This window comes from Mus musculus, chromosome 5 (genome assembly GCF_000001635.26).
Source record: "Mus musculus strain C57BL/6J chromosome 5, GRCm38.p6 C57BL/6J".
Taxonomy (NCBI): Eukaryota; Metazoa; Chordata; class Mammalia; order Rodentia; family Muridae; genus Mus; species Mus musculus.
In genome coordinates, this window is record NC_000071.6 from 75,106,977 (window position 1) to 75,124,041 (window position 17,065).

Sequence of the window (17,065 nt, forward strand, 5' to 3'; positions counted from 1 at the left end):
CTCTCTCTCTCACACACACACACACACACACACACACACACACACACACACACACACACACTCCCATATGCTTAATTGTTATGTATAGGGTTCCAAAGCAGGCTGTAAACTCAGATTTTAAAATTCACCCACAGGCTAGGTGAGAGATACATAACTGTAAGTCCAGTGGACTTGGAAGGCAGATGCAGGAGAATGGGATCCAGTGTGAGGCCAGCCAAGTCGATACAATTCCAGGACAGCTAGAACCCCGGGAGAGCCTGTCTCAAAATCAACCTCAAAACCAACCAACCAACCAACCAACCCAGACAAATTCCCAAAGGTTTTAGGCCAACTATAGCACACTCCTGTAATTCCACATAGGAGATAAAGACAGAAAGGTCGGAGTTCAAATTTATCTTTGCCTCTCAGCTACACAGTAAGTTGAAGCCTCTCTGAGCTATATGAGACACCATGTCATCCTTCTTCCTGGGAAATCTTATCTCAGAGTCCCACTATATTCATGACAGGCTCTGAGTTTTTAACAGTTTCTGTGCTTATTAGGGAAACTTTACAAAAGAGAAAAATATAACCCACAACTCATTTTCAAACATGGTGCATTGTTTGGGAATTCTAAATTAACAGTGAGCGACAGTAGCACAATGCAGTGTTTTGCAGACATTTAATTAACTACTCATTAATTTAGATTTTTTTTTTTTTTTTTTTAAAGATTTATTTATTATTATATGTAAGTACACTGTAGCTGTCTTCAGATATACCAGAAGAGGGCATCAGATCTCGTTACGGATGGTTATGAGCCACCATGTGGTTGCTGGGATTTGAACTCTGGACCTTCGGAAGAGCAGTCGGGTGCTCTTACCCACTGAGCCATCTCACCAGCCCCCTTAATTTAGATTTTAATGACACTTTTTTTTAAGTGCATTTTTTGGGTGGTGTTTTTTTTTTTCCTTCTTCCAGGCCTGAGACTATTTCTGTGGATTGATAAACTCCTGTGGAACTCAGCTCCTGACTCCAGTAGACTGAGAGGTGAGCTGGCCATGCACTCCCCAGTCTGCAGGCCCCCAGTGTATGCATCCTCTACTGGTCCCTGCCTGAACTCTAGGCTCCATTGCTCATGTCTGGATGCCTTTAAATGGACTTCCCACAGCCCCCTTTAAAGTCGGTCTCCCTTGATATTCTTAAGTTTTTCTAGGGCAGGCCCTACAATTCACTTGGTAGTGTATTATCTCCAGAGTTGGCACAGATGGCACCTTCTGCCTCCTCTTCCTTAATTCTTAGTGTCTGATGAATGCTAATTCCCCCAATGCGTGTAATCTTATAAACGCATTTTGAAGAAACTGGCTTCTGTCTCTCACCCCCTTCCCAACTTTATCCTCATTTTCAAATGAGTGTCATATATAAAGTATTTATTGATAGAGGGTGGGGTAGTTCCATTGGTAGAGTGCTTCCCTGGTGGGCAGACAGCCTTTGCTTTGAGTCTTAGGTCTGGTGGTGCGCACTTGTACCAACCCGCAGAGAGCGCAGGTAGGACGTTCAAAGTTCAAGGTCATCCTCAGATACACTGTAAATTCCAGACTAGTTGAAAGATATAAAGAAGCAAAATACATATCTCACTTTTAGCAAATAGAGTCACAATAGCATTAAGAACAGCGAGATGAAAGATGGCAGTCACCGCTGTTAGCCGAGTGGTCGGTGCAAAGCTGGGGCTGTGTGAGACTCGCATTCACTTATGCCAGCGTTCCTCCCCCAGGCAGGGCAAGGATGTGAGGAATTTCATGCTGCAATGGCGTGTGGAGTGAAGGATGAGCACTCCGACCTGCCCATTCTAATCCGCTAATGTTCGGAGGTGCAGCCCAAGCTCTGGGCCGGCTATGCTTTTGGCCAAGAGAACAATCTGAGTGCTGATGAGGTAACCAGAGCTATGCAGAATGTGCTAAGTGGCAAAGCCTGAAGTATCTCCACCGGGGACTGTGAGCAAGAACAGCAGAACCTACCGGACTAAAGACAATGTGGGGACATGTGTTCTTTTGATCCTATAAAGCTTACGCTGTACAGTGTTCAAAAAAAGAAAAAAGAACGAGATGGGAGAGGAGAGGTCAGCTCTGCTCTGGAAATCATCTTAATTTTTATGGGAAATGTTTTCCAAATGTTGAAGTCTCTCCATAGCTAATAAATACGCTTTCCGTTGGAAACTTCTTCATGAGATAGTTTCACACTACAAATCTATTTTTTCCTATTAAATTTATGGAACTTGCTAGAACAGAAAAAAATAAACTGGAAAGTTCTTGTCAGAGCTGAGCACAGCAATGCCCAATTAGTGTGGACCTCTTCAAGACAAGGAGGCTCTCTCTTACTAGTCAGATTTGTCATCCCTAAAATGCTTGTGATTCCCCCAAGCCTTCCGATTGCCAGCCCATGCAAATGGCTGTCTTTCCTTGTGGGCAGACGCTTTTCCTAACATCGTATACTGAGACTCAGTTTCTTCTGGAGCCAGCCAAGCTCCCCAGTCCCTAGAGGCAGGGAAGAAATGTACACTTTGGCTGATAGCACTTCTCTTTGGCAAAGGAAGATGTGACTACTCTGAGGTCAAGTGCCCTAATCTTATTTCTTAAATAAACAAACAAAGCTCTGGAGAACTCTGAGGACCTCCCAGACTTCCCTTCTGGGAGCGATAGTTCTGAGGAATTGAACTCTGGTTCACTTATGGACTAGAAGATCATTTCCCCGTGTTTACATTTTACAGTCCTCTCTATCTCTGTCTCTGTCTCTATCTGTATACTTATCTATCTATCTATCTATCTATCTATCCATATTCTAAATATATATACATGTATTAATATATTTTCTTATTATATAAACATATAATAAGATATGTTTAAATTTTGCAGTCATAGACTCTAAATAATTGTATATACTCTATATAAGTATATATTCCATATAAATATATAAAATTTAAAATATATATCCTCTGAAAAAAATTATATTTCCTTCTTTTTTTAGATGGGGGCTCATAAAACCCATGCTGATTTCTGTGACAAAAAAAATTTTTTTTTTCCTATCAAGGCAGCCAGCCCACCAAGGGCCAACAATGTTTAAGTCTTTCTTGCCTTGAAAACTTTTATGCAGAGGAATTCAAATCTTTTTAACTTCCCCCACCTTATAAAACGTCCATGCAAATCTTTTTGTCTTCCCAATCAGGTAAAACTTTCATTTGTGAAAAGCCGCGTTTCCCTCACTAGGATTTTCACTCATGAAAAGTTCATTCGTGAAAAGCCCTGTTCCCTACCGGAACTTTCATTCATGAAAAGCCCTGTTCCCCACCGGAACTTTCACTCGTGAAACGCCTCACCTACGGTTCCGGAACTCGATGGCATGAAAGAGCCAACCCCTTCCTACTTTCCTCTGCACTGATTCTTCAAAGTTTTAAAAGACGGTGAGGCCTGACCCCACCAATGGGGAAGAGACACAGTCACCATCTGCAGTAGATACTGTCCTGCCTCTCCTCCTCACGCTCTGTTTTATTTTTATTTTATTTTAGACAAAGTCTTACTATGTAGCCCTGGGGTATGGACATATGGACTAGGCTTACCTAAAGTGCTGGCATCTTTCTCACTTTCTCACTCCAGTCTTAGGAACGAGGAATAAGGTATGCCCCACCAGGCCTGACTGAGTTAAACTTTCTTGCTGGGAGAGAGGTATGGATCTGGTTTAATTTTTCTCAGGACCATCTGTTGTAAAGGTCTTTTACTCAGTGTTTTGCTTTGACATCTTTGCTGTGGTTATACGGGCTTAAGTCTGAGTGTCTGGTTCTATTTCATTGTTCGCTGCTTCTGCTTTTATTTATTTATTTATTTATTTATTTATTTATATATTTATTTATTTATTGTCACTATGGCTCTGAGTCTGAGTGTCTGGTTCTATTTCGTTGTTCTCTGCTTCTGCTTTTATTTATTTACTTACTTATTTATTTATTTATTTATTGTCACTATGGCTCTGAGCTATAGTTTGAGATCAGGTATTGTGGTGCTTCCACGAGTACAATTGCAGCTGAAGACTGCTCCAAACAGTCAGGATCTTCTGAGCGGTCATGTGAATTTTAGGATTGTATTTTTTACGTCTGTGAAGAATGCCATTGAAATTTTGACAGGGACTGTGTGAAATCTGTACATGTTTCATGGGTGTGGCTATTTTTATCATGCCAGTTCTGTCCATTTCTTAGCACAAATGGGCTTTCCATCGTCTTCAATTTCTTCCTTCAGTGTTTTGCTTTGGTTTATTGTTGTTGTTGTTGTTGCTGTTGTTGTCTATGTGGCAGATGACTTTGAACTCCTGATCTTGACTTTACCTCCCAAGCCTAGGATTACAGATGCACCCTGTCACACCTGATCTGTTTTGTTTTTTTGACAGGGTCTCCCTTTGTAGGGAGCTTATGGCTGGTTGGAATTCCCTATAGAGACTAAGGTAGCCTTAAACTTGTGACAATTTTTTCTTAAAAACATGTTTTACTCATTATTTGTGTGTGTGTGTGCACATGCACCCACATGCACTTTCAGCGATTGGTTCTCTCCGTCTACTTTGCTGACACAGTTTCTCTCTTGCCTCTGCTACTCTGGACATTGTATGTGAGCCGAATTGGCCCCCAAGCTTGTGGTTAATTGTTCTGTCTCCACTTTCCATCTCAACTTAAGGTCTGCATTTGGCTCTTTACATGGTCTCTTAGTTACTTTTCTATAGCTGTGTCAAAGTACTGTGGCCAAAGCAGCGTATATGGAAAAAGCTGATAGTCGGGTTTCAGGGCATTAGCCCATGATCGTTGTGGCAGAAAACGTGGCAGGCAGGCACAGTTCTGGAGCAGTAACTGAGAGATTATGTCTGATCTTCAAGTTGCAAGCAGAGAGAAGGCAAGACTGAGCCTCGCATGAGCTTTTGAAACCTCAAAGCCCATCCCTCATGGCATACCTCCTCCAATAAAGCCACACCTCCTAATCCCTAAACAATCCACCAACTGGGAGCCAGACATTCAAATGTAGGCGCCTGATGGGGCCTTTCTTACTCAAACACATGAGTTCTGGGGATCAAATCCAGGTCATCATGCTTAAATAGTGAGTGCTTCCACAGCGGGGGGGCCATCTCAGCCCAACTTGTGACACTCTTCTTCTCCTTCTCTTCTCTTCTCTTCTCTTCTCTTCTCTTCTCTTCTCTTCTCTTCTCTTCTCTCCTCTCCTCTCCTCTCCTCTCCTCTCCTCTCCTCTCCTCTCCTCTCCTCTCCTCTCCTCTCCTCTCCTCTCCTCTTTTTTCTTTTTGTTTTTATCAAGGCAGGGTTTCTCTGTGTCGCCTTGGCTGTCCTGGAACTGTAGACCAGGCTGGCCTTGAACTCAGAAATCTGCCTGCTTCTGCCTCCCAAGTGCTGGGATTAAGTGCCTCCCGGCTCGACCTTGTGACATTCTTACTGCCTCTGCCTCATGGATCCCAGGACTGTAGCTTTGCAGCATTCATGTCTTAAACAGTTCATGGCAGAGGACTTTCACCTCCTGGATCAGACCTATTTTATTCTTTTTGAAGCCAAAGGAGTGTTGTTTCTCCCTAATTTCTTTCTCAGCAAGTTCACTGTTGACATAATGTATGGTTGGTCATTGGTACACTGTATGACTTTCCCATGTTATTTCTGTGTGCTATAACTTTGCTGAATGTGCGTGACCTAAGGTCTAAGAGTTTGGGGGTGATTCCAGTCTAAGACTCACCTAAACCAAGTCTGAGTTTGCTCTCTGCAAATCTTTCATCCGGCAAATTAGAATTTTACACGTTCTTAGGAAAGCGGCTCTCCACAAAATATGCATAAGGTTTTAATATTTTATTATTTACATATTGAAAAGAGTTTCTTTTTCTCCTTCATTGAAGTTTGGCTTTTCACAGTGTGCAATTTTGTTGCATTTATGATCATTATGTACTTTGTCTCAAAAGAATGCATTGTGTCAAAAAAAAAAAAAAAAAGCCCTGCACACAACCAGAGAAACGATCAGTTTGCCACCAATATCCTAGCTCAACCTGTGGGGTTTTTCTCCCCCTGCTCTGAAAATATTTAAAACAGGCTGCAAAAACTCTGATGTACAGCAATTAGAAGGGGAAACTGAAGCTGATAGAATCCTCATAATCAAGAAATAATTAATTTGCACACGACAATGTTGGAGTCGTCCATACAAAAGGCTGGACCCGTTATCTCTCCCTCTCTCCTTTTCACAGAGTTGCAGTTCCCATCCTGCTTTGTTTGGGAGATAATAAGGAAGGGCTCGTGCACAGCGAGACAAGAAGAACAGGGAGACTTTCTCATGAATAGGAGAAATGAGTGGGTTTTTTTTTTTAATTTAAAGGAAACTGTATTTAAAACACAATTTTGGGGAAATATAATGAAGTCAAATATAAATATTGTGAGCAGCTGTTTCCTAGGAAGCTGCTGCCATGAATAACCACCATCTGCAGTTATTCAGGGAGAACAAGGTAAGCAAGCACCTGCTCTTTTCTTGAAAACGATGTAATCTTTGTCCCAAATTATAAACAAGTATGGTGGTTTTCATAAAAATGTAATATCCGATTTGCCAAGCAGCTTAGAAAAAAATGCTGATAAGAATTTAGATGGTTTAGAAAAGTGTAAGTTTTGTATATATATATATATATATTTTACAATTGTGTTGTGTTGTTTGTTTGTTTGTTTTTGATTCTGTATGTCTGGAGTATGGGGGTGGGGCTGTCCTTGCTCGTGCAATGCCTGTGGAGGCCAGGAGAGGGCGTCTGATAGTCTGGACCTGGAGTTATAGGATCTGTGAGTTGTGTTGTAGGCGCTGGGAACCAAACTGTGGTCCTCTGGAAGAGCAGTAACAGCTCTCAACAGCTGAGCCATCTCGCCAGTCCTGAAAAGTGTGCTCTGATTCAGATTTCATTGCTTCTCTGAATTTTCTCTTTTAAAGAAATGAGTCTTGATGAATGTGGTGGTCTGTGCTTTCTAGCACAGGGGAAGAAGAAGCGAGAGGATCCCTGTGAGTGCCAAGCCAGCCAGAGCTACACAGTGAGACCTTGTCTAAAGTAAAACAGAATAGAACTCTTTAAAGTGGGATACATTTATAGTTCTAAAAAGCATTTCATTCTTAATTATGTGTCTATGCGTACGTATGTCTATGTATGGATGTGTGTGCATGTGAAAGCAGAGAGACACCTGGAGCCAGAGGCATTGGATATCCTGGAGCTAAGTTACAGTTCCAGGCAGTTGTGAGCCACATGGCATGTGTCTTGGTTGAGGTTTGATTGCTGTGATAATATCCCATGACCAGAAAGCAAGTAGGGGAGGAAAGGGTTTATTTGACTTATACTTCCACATAATGTTCAGCCCCGAAGGAAGTCAAGACAGGAACTTAAGCAGGGTAGTAATCTGCAGGTATAGCCCCTGCAGGGCTGTTGATTACTGGCTTGCTTAGCTCTGCTTTCTTATAGAAGCCAGGACCACCAGCCCAGAGATGGCATCACCCACAACGGGCTGGACCTTCCTCCATCAATCACTAATTAAGAAAACACCCAGCAGGCTTGCCTACAGCCCCATTTTATGAAGTCATTTTCTTCACTGAGGTTCCCCCCTCTCAGATGACTTTAGCTTGTGTCAGGCTGGCATAAAACTGTCCGGTACCACGTGGATGTAGGAACAGAACTTGGTTCCTCTGGCAGAACAGCAAGTGTTCTTTGTGACCAAGCCACCTGTCCTACCCATGATCTATATATTTTTTAAAAAAATTATTGAGTAGTTTTAAAAATATTTATTTATTTTCCTGTGCATTGGCATTCTGCCTGCATAGATGTCTGTGTGAGGGTGTCGGATCTTGGGGTTACAGACAGTTGTGAGCTGCCATGTGGGTGCTTGGAATTGAGCCCAGGTCCTCCAGCCCCTTATCTACATTTTTTAAATCATGCTCAAACCTGAACAATGCTACAATTGCTACCGCCTTGCCCTTTGTCACATTTTAGATATCCCACGAGGCATTATAAATGAATCTAGGCAGCCTGTATGGTCTAAGAAAACCAAACCAAACCAAACAAGTATCCAAATCTAGATCTTCTACTTGAGGAAGGGGGCACATGGTTTTGGGCTCTTTTACTCAAGATCTCTGTCGCTAGCTTTGAACTTGCTATGTAGGTAAGGATAAACTTGAACTCTGACCATCCTGTTCCCACCTCCCAAGTACTTAGATTTGAGAGGGTGCCAACACACCCGGCTTCCCCCCAAGCCCCCGCCACCCTATGAAAAAAAATCTTCTATGGCACTGGCTGGCCTGCACCTCACTTTGTAGACCAGGCTGGTCCGGGTGTTGTAGAAGCTGCTGCTCTCGCCTTGCCAGAGCTGGTATCACAGAGAGGAGTCGCCAAGTCCGGGCAGAAAGGTCAGTGTTTTGCACAGGTACATTTCTTAGAACATGGCTGTATCTTGTAAAGTATATGCAAATATGCGTTCTAAAAAAATATCTTGAAGCCATGATTTAGACGAGCATCGTGTGAAGCATCAGATGTGGGACCGAATGCAGAAGGTTAAACTCTAAAGCCTTGTTTCTGACATCTGATGCTGCGCCTGTCTGTTACGGTGAGTGGAGAGAATTGCCGACCCGAGAGTGGGATGGGGGGCTGAGGGTGTAATTCAGTAGAGAATGCATGCATTCACCCCTGCTTCAATTCAGCAGAGGTGGAGTGGGGCCAGCAAGATGGCCCAGCAACTAAGAGTGAAGGTGTTTGTCACTGAACTCTCAAGACCTCAACTCCAGAACCCATGGCGGAAGGAGACGACTGATTCCCAAAAGTGACCCTCCGCGTGTGGTGTGTGCCATGGCACTTGAGTGCCTGCACACACACACACAAACACACACACACAGTCACACTAACAACACTAAATAAGTGAATATTTCAGCAAACAGAGTGAAGTGACAGGGCTAGAGAGGCCGTTGTTAATTCTAACGTTACAGGTTAAAATTTTTAATTATAAACGTCGAGCTGTTCTCATTACATGTGACTCCTTTTGATAAGATTCTGGCAAATGTGGTCTAAATTTGAGTTTAATGCACTTAAAATAAAATTTATGCCATTTACCGAAAAGAGAGTGTGGGCCGATTGTTAGTTCAGCTTTTGTCTCAGGATAAATGAGTCAGAGCCTTCTAGCTTTTCTTAGGTGGCAAAGGGAGATTCTTGGAAACCTTTGTTAACTCTTTCTAGTCACATGAAGACTGTTGAAGAAGCTGTAATTCCTGGGCAGGAAGGTGGCTCGCTGAATAAATGCCTTTACCCAGCAAATCGGAGGACCTGAGTTCTATCCCCAGGACCTACAGGAAGGAAAGAGAGAACAGACCCCCTAACGTTACCCTCTCTGCGCATGAGCTGTGGCACATCCGCGTCCCTTCCCAAATAAATAAATGAGAGAAAATAACAAATGTAAAAGCTACAGCTTGAGAGCTATGCTAATAGAGAAGTTGGGAGACCTTGGCTCAAACTGGTATCATTGTCCTATGAAGTGAACAGCTATGGCAGCCCCTTGTCATGCGCACTTGAGGACACTGTCAGGTCCCAAGGATACCGGGGCAATGCTCAGTCAGCACCGCGGCTCCTCCTCACCCCCTCCCCAACCCGAAGCCTCTGCAGCCCAGGAACTTCGCCTCCCTTCCCCCAAGCTTCTCTTTCCTATATAACCCAGACATTCTGACTATCATTCTCTTGGACTCTCAGCTTGCTCTTGGTCTTTTGTTCACAGCTCCTCTCTAGGTCCGTTTGCCTCTCTTCTCTTCCTCTTTTGCTCCTCCCTGACCCCCACCTCCCACCTCTCTTCTCATGGCCTGGTTCAGGCTGGACTCTTCAAGATGGCTTCGGCTGAATTCTCCCTCATAGCTTCAATAAAATACTTTTTCTCACCCATTCCTTGGACCGGTCATGTCCTCGTTTTCATTCAGACATCAGCACACAGAAATTGCATTGTTAGGCTAGAAGCACCCTACTAGGAATTCTAGGCACTTTGTGGCTTTGCTCATAGCAGACTGTTGGCATCGCCATTCCGTGTCCCACACGGGCTGTCTTGTTACATCATCCTCCACCAATCCTAACACCTGTCACTCTCTAGCTCCTCAACAGTAGAGATGACTGAAATCCAGAAAGGTTAAGTAATTGGCTCATAGTCACACAGCTTGAGAGAGCTGGAATTACAAGTCATACTTTCTGACTCTAAATTAGGAATTTGCATCTTCCTGTCCAGGTAAGACGTTTGATGCCAGCTCTTTTTATGAGACAGGGCCTTCCCTTGTATCCAGGCTTCCCTGAATTTACAATCTCTCTGGCCTGAGAGTTTGTACAAGCATGTCTAGCTAATAGTACCAATTTGGTTAGTAGTACCAATTACTTAACAACAATGACTATTCAACAATGAAAAGCTAAGTTGGACTCCATATTTAACCTTTTTTTTTAACCTTCTAGAGAAACTCTTTATCTTCCTAGACATAGAGTCTAGATGTTTGCTTACTTGTCTGTTTGAGACAGATTCTTAATTTTTCCCTGGAATCTGCCTGCCTCTGCCTTTTGAATGCTGCGATTAAGAATTTGCATCATCAGCCAGGAGGTGGTTGCATGCCTTTAATCCCAGCACTTAGGAGGCAGAGGCAGGCAGATTTTTGAGTTCGAGGCCAGCCTGGTCTACAAAGTGAGTTCCAGGACAGCCAGGGCTATACAGAGAAACCTTGTCTCCAAACAAACAAACAAACAAACAAAAAACAAGAACAAAAACAAACAAAAACAAAAAACAAAAAAAAGAATTTGCATCATTGGGCTGGAGAGATGGCTCAGCGGTTAAGAGCACTGACTGCTCTTCCAGAGGTCCTGAGTTCAATTCCCAGCAACCACATGGTGCCTCACAACCATCTGTAATGGACATCCAATGCCCTCTTCTGGTGTGTCTGAAGACAGTGACAGTATACTCACATAGATGAAATAAATAAATAAATCTTAAAAAAAATAATTTGCATCATCATGACCAGCCAGATGTAGAGTTTTAGCTATACACACAAAACAAAATGTCTGACAGACTGGTGCATACCTGTAATCCCTTCACTTGAGAGATAAAAGCCTGGAGGACCTGAAGTTTACCGACATCCTCAGTTGCTTATCAAGTTCGAGTTTAAGACCAGCCTGAGCTGGAAGTGGAACCTCTTGGCCTTTAATCCCAGCACTTGGGAGGCAGAGGCAGGCAGATATCTGTGAGTTCAAGGTCAACCTTGTTTACATAACAAGTCAGCCAGCACTATATAGAAAGACGCTGCAATCTCCCCCCAACCCCTACTTCCTCCAAAAAAGAATATACCAGCTCTCTCTCTCTCTCTCTCTCTCTCTCTCTCTCTCTCTCCTGAGACACAGGAAATATTGTCTAAAACAAACAAAGCAAACATTACTACCATTAACAAGTGGTATCTTATCTTCCTTCGGGAGTCGGAAGAGCTAGTTCTCTCTTCTTTTGTAAGTTGGTGGTTATCTATATCTCTTTCCACCCCATATTGGGAATGGAAACAAAGGTTCTCACACATGCTTAGTAAGTATCTAGTGCAGAGCCTACTCCTTAACCCTTAGGTTGTTTTTTTGAGACACGATTTTACTATGTGGCCGGGTTGGCTTGGGTCTTATGTTCGAACCCCTTCAGTCCCTACATCCAATGCTTGCATGGCTCGAGTGAGGCGTCTAGAGGTCTGGTTTAACAGTATGGGCTTGATACTGTTTGACATCCAGTTTTAAAACGATCTAAGTTCTATTTGTGTAGACAGGCAGCGCTTATCTCCCGGCAGCACGGAAGGCCAATGGGAGTCAGAATGGAAGAGTGGGGCAGGGATTTACTCTGCGTAAGATGGACTGGCCAAACTCTTCAAAGGAGCGACAAGTTTCACAAGAGTAGCCATGGTTCTGCTAAGGCAGAGAATCAGAGTGTCTAGCGTTCAGTTCACGATGTCGATGGCAGTTGGTCATTATATACCCATGTTCCTGACAAGTCCTGATGTTTCCTCTGTTGTTCCTACCTGCCACCACCAGGGGCCGCTGCTGGTGGAGTCTGGGTTCTAGTGAAAAGTGTGAAGCTCACTGTTTTCCTCCCTCAACCCAAAGATGCTTCATTGGGCTCTTTTGGGAGTAGGATGTGAGTAGCCAGGCCTCAGGCCAGCTCTAAGCCCCACCCTCAGGCCAGCTCTAAGCCCCGCCCTCAGTAACAGGGCCCTAAGTGGATGAGATTACCAAGAATGTTTCAAACACACCTTAATTTCCGAATTTATTTCACTGTTAACAAATAATAAGCTCTGAGGGGACCAGCAGGTGTTTGGGAACCTAGAGTTGTGTTGCACTGAACACATGACATTTAAAAATAACATTAAAGCCAGGCCTGGTGGCTCAAGCCTTTAGTCCCTGAACTCGGGAGGCAGAGGCAGGCTGATCTGTGTGAGTTTGAGGCCAGCCAGAGCTACATAGTGAGACCATATGCCAATGAAACAGAATGTACTGCTGGCTTATATTTGTAAATCCCAGAGTTTGGGAGGCTGAGGCAGGTGGATCTCTGAGTTCGAAGCCATCCTGGTCTACAGAGCAAGTTCTAGTACATAGTGAGACTCTGTCTGGGGTCTGCATTCTCCTAGCTGCCAGGGACCATGATAAGTCCTGGAAGCTGCTCTGAGCATCAGACTGTCACCGCTACATTTTGAAGACACTGCAACTGTGCCAGGAAGGCTTGGCTTCTGTCACCTGGGCAGAAATTCTTCAGTCCTTGTGTCTTGGGGGAAATCTAGAAACAAAGTCACCTTGGAAAAGGAGAGAGGGGGCTCAGATGGACAGCCATTATCTAGGAGACAAAACAACAGAAAAAGCAAACAAACAAATAAAAACAAACAAGGGTGACTTGGGTAGACGCTCATGCCTTTAATCCCAGCACTTGGGAAGCTCATGTAGGGGGATAGTTATAAGTTTGAAGCCCAGGGATTACATAGTAGTAAGTTTCAGGCTTTTATAGAATACAAGTAGGGACTGGGGGCGTAGCTAGGTTGATTGGTAGAATGCTTATTCAGCTTGCATGAAGCCCTGGGCTTGATCTTCCCACATGGTGGAGCATGCCTTGCTCCCAGCACCTGGGAGGTAGACACGGGGTTCAGGAGTTCAAGGCCATCCTTGATATTTAGCAAACTTGAGGTCAGCCTGGCTAGCTGAGACCCTATCTCTCAAACAAACAAATGCCCACAAAAGCAAAGCAAAACAAAACGATAACAATGAAGACTGAGAACGGGGATGCCCAGCTTCCTTCCCGTTGCTGCAATAAAGTACTCGAGAAACAGCAGCTTAAGGAAGACAGAGCTTAGTTTATTCACAATTCCAGGTTACAGACCAATGTGATCTAGACAATCCCTCCTGAGACTGTCTCCCCAGGTGATTCTAGGTGTATGAAGTTGTCAGTCAAATCTGACCCCTACACAGAACATCAACAATACCCACCCCAAGTATGTAGCAGTTTGCTCCACTGGCCAGTGGGGATAGTGATAAAGACAGGCTTCTCCAAGGGTTGAGGGGCACTGAATGGGAAGGGATGCCGGGTGCTCTGTGGTCAACTTGGTAGTAGGTAGGTGTTTCCACATCAGCTGCTTTGATGAGAAAGCCTGATGGTCCAATTTCCTCTCCCAGGTGATTAAAATAACAGTATATGTACATGTAGTGTATGTATATATATAAAGATTTGCTTTAAATGTGTGTGTGTCTGTGTAGGTATGTGTACTGTGTGTCTGTTGGGCTATGGGCACTGTGTATCTGTTGGGCTATGGGCACTGTGTGTCTGTTGGGCTATGGGCACTGTGTGTCTGTTGGGGGTTATGTGCACTGTGTGTCTCTTGGGGGTTATGTGCACTGTGTGTCTGTTGGGGATATGTGTGTGTGAACATAAGTGACTTCTAAGGCCAGAGGCTTCAGATACCCTGGAGCTGAAGTTACAGGAATTAGAGCTGCCCAGAGAAAGTTCAAGTTCTCTGAAAGAGTGGCACGTACTCTTAGTTGTCTCAGTATGTAGCCTTGGTAGCCTGGAGATCAAGCTGACTTCAAACTCAAGAGATGCATTTTTTTTTATATTTGCTATTCATTCATTCATCTACTTATTTAACTACCCATTTATTTATTCTTTCATATCTATCTATCTATCTATCTATCTATCTATCTATCTATCTATCTATCTATCTATCTAAATATCTATCAAGCAGAGTCTCTGTGTAGTTCTAGCTGTCCTAGAGTTCACCTTTTAGACCAAGCTGGCCTTGAAGTCACAGAGATATGGCTGCTTCTGCCTGCCAACTGTTGGGAAAGCCAGAATTTCCTAGCAAAATTTAGTTAACTTGTAATTTTCCATAATAGTATCAAGTTTGAGGGTGTGTGTGTGTGTGTGAATCCTTAGTGCAGCGATGGGGAAAATATTATTCTTTGTGTCTCCTCTGCTAGGAGATTATTATTCTTTGTGCCTCCTCTGCTAGGAGATTTTTGGTTACATTTTCCTTCACCCTAATGGTGTTTATGCATGAAAGCTACCTAAGGTGGCCTGAGAACTTTCAAGAGGCTGGAAAGATGCAGGTCACCTCTCCGGGTGGTCTGAGCTTAGGCTGCCTAAGCCAGCTTTCCCTGCACATCCCCAGCCTGGCTGGAATCCTTTCTGCCTCCTCCTCAGAGCAGGCTGCAGTACAGACACTCTTTCCTTCCGATGTGGATCTGGGGTTTGGCTGCATGCGCTCATTAAGAAACCCAAGGCACTTGTCAGTGTAAAAAGAGTGTTTCAAATACTCCTGGAAGATGTTCAGTTGGCACGTGTCTGTCCTGGGTTCTGACTTCCAAGTCTCCCTGTCCCTTCCTCCCGCCGTGTCAGCTGATGGGTGGGGCAGGGGTAACAGGATGAAGTCCTGGCCTGCATGGCTGAATGACACTGTTAGGTTCCTTGGAGATGGGGTAAAGGACTTCTGGAGCCAAAGCTACAGCAATGTGGCCAAGAAACAGGATTTATGAAAACCTTAAAGAATATAATATTCTTTTACAGACAGGCTCCGAGAGTATCTTATTAAAAACCACAGGCTGTTTAAAGGAAAAGGAACCTAATGGTGATAAAATCTGTGGGGGGAAAATCTTAGCATTTCTTTTCGAATATTTATTTAGGATGGGATTTTTTTTCCCTTAAAGAAACATAATTCAGATGTAACTTTATAATGCTTTTTATATTTATTGATTAATTATATGTGTGTGGTATATGCATATAGTATGTGGTGTGTGTGTGTGTGTGTGTGTGTGTGTGTGTGTGTGTGAGTGTGAGTGTGTAGAGAACAGTGGATAACAGACGCTTGTGAGAGTTCATCCTCTATATTTTATGGGTCCCGGGGATCGAACTCAGGTAGTCCAGCTTAGTGGCAAGCACCTTTACCTTCTGAGCCATCTCAGTGACCCTCTGTGAAGATTATTTTATCTGAACTGTCCAGGCTTGGAGAGCTCAAGACAGGATAATGACCAGGATGTGCCAGGATGACTGAAGCCAGGATGTGCTAGAGGAGGCCTGGCCTTGGTGGTCTTCCACTGACTCCCTGAAGATGTCTTCTTGGATCCTTGTTGAAGGTTTGCAATGCCATTGACCAAAGCACAGTTCCGAACAAGCTTCCTGCCCAAAGCTGTCAGGCATAACGCAGATGGGTCACTCATTTTCCTTTCTGTCCCCTCAGCAAGAAGAGGCAATAATGTTATGGGGTCCAAAGACTCTTCTAAGCTGGACAGTGGTGGCACACAACTTTAAACCCAGCACTCGAGGGGCAGAGGTAGGTGGATCTCTAAATTCAAGGCCAGCCTGGTCTACAGATGGAGTTTCATGACAGCCAGGGCTACACAGAAAAACCCTATCTTAAAAAACAAACAAACAAACAAACAAACATTCTGCCTGGGCGTGGCAACACACACCTGTATTCTCAGTGGAGACAACAGGATCACTGTGAGTTCAAAGCCAGAGTAGGTTACATAACAAAATTCTGTCTCCAAACGTAAAAGTAAAACAAGAACTCATAACAAGAAAGTGGATGGAAAGACGATGGGGAGGAATAGAGACGAGGGAACACTGTTGTGCTCACTATAGCTACAGGGGTTTGGGGTGGTGGGGGATAGACCAAGATCTGGCCATGTAGTCTGCTTGGCTTTGAACTTGTGACTTCCCCTGTGTGATGGTTTGTTTATGCTTGGCCCAGGGAGTGGCACTATTATAAGGTGTGGCCCTGTCAGAGTAGATGTGGCCTTGTTGGAGTAGGTGTGTCACTGTGAGTGTGGGCTTTAAGACTCTCATCCTAGCTTTCTGGAAGTCAGTATTCCACTAGCAGCCTCCAGATGAAGATGTAGAACTCTCAGCTCCTCCTGCACAATGCCTGCCTAGATGCTGCCATGCTCCTGCCTTGGTGATTATGGACTGAACCTTTAAGCCAGCCCCAATTAAATGTTGTCCTTGCAAGAGTTGCCTTGGTCATGGTGTCTGTTCACAGCAGTAAAACCCTAACTAAGACACCTTGTCTCAGCTTCTCAGGCCAGGTCTGAACATTAATCTATTTACAAAGCCGGAGTCCCCAGGTTAAAAATCCTTTAAAGGGGCAGGGTGTGGTGGCGCAGCCTTTGATCCCAGCACTCGGGAGGCTGAGGCAGGCAGATTTCTGAGTTCGAGATCAGCCTGGTCTACAAAGTGAGTGACAGGACAGCCAGGGCTATACAGAGAAACCCTGTCTCAAAAAACAAAGCAAACAAACAAAAAATTCCTTTAAAGGCCTCCTTACTGCTTACCCTTACCGCCATATTGGCCATCACCTTTCAGCATGTGTCTGCCCTGGGAAACAGTTCCCACAGCACTGTCCAAGCTCCAGGAACACATTCATCAGCCTGTGATGTGTAGAGAGTATTCCTCTCCCTGAGGAAAAGGGGAAACAAAACAAAACAAGCAAACAAAAAACCTACAGTGAGCTTTCTGTGAGGTCCCAGCATCACAGTCCACACA

The 17,065-nt window shown here is 44.0% G+C and overlaps 1 long non-coding RNA gene and 1 pseudogene across 1 annotated transcript in view; both read left to right on the top strand.

The window, feature by feature from the left end:
- On the top strand, nt 1,655-2,071 carry Gm2040 (predicted gene 2040; annotated as a pseudogene).
- The window catches only part of Gm19583 (predicted gene, 19583), a 36,787-nt gene continuing 23,066 nt past the window's right edge, over nt 3,345-17,065 (top strand). Inside the window, exon 1 of the long non-coding RNA NR_045792.1 lies at nt 3,345-3,430. This is a non-coding gene — a long non-coding RNA (predicted gene, 19583). The remainder of the gene's footprint in view (nt 3,431-17,065) is intronic.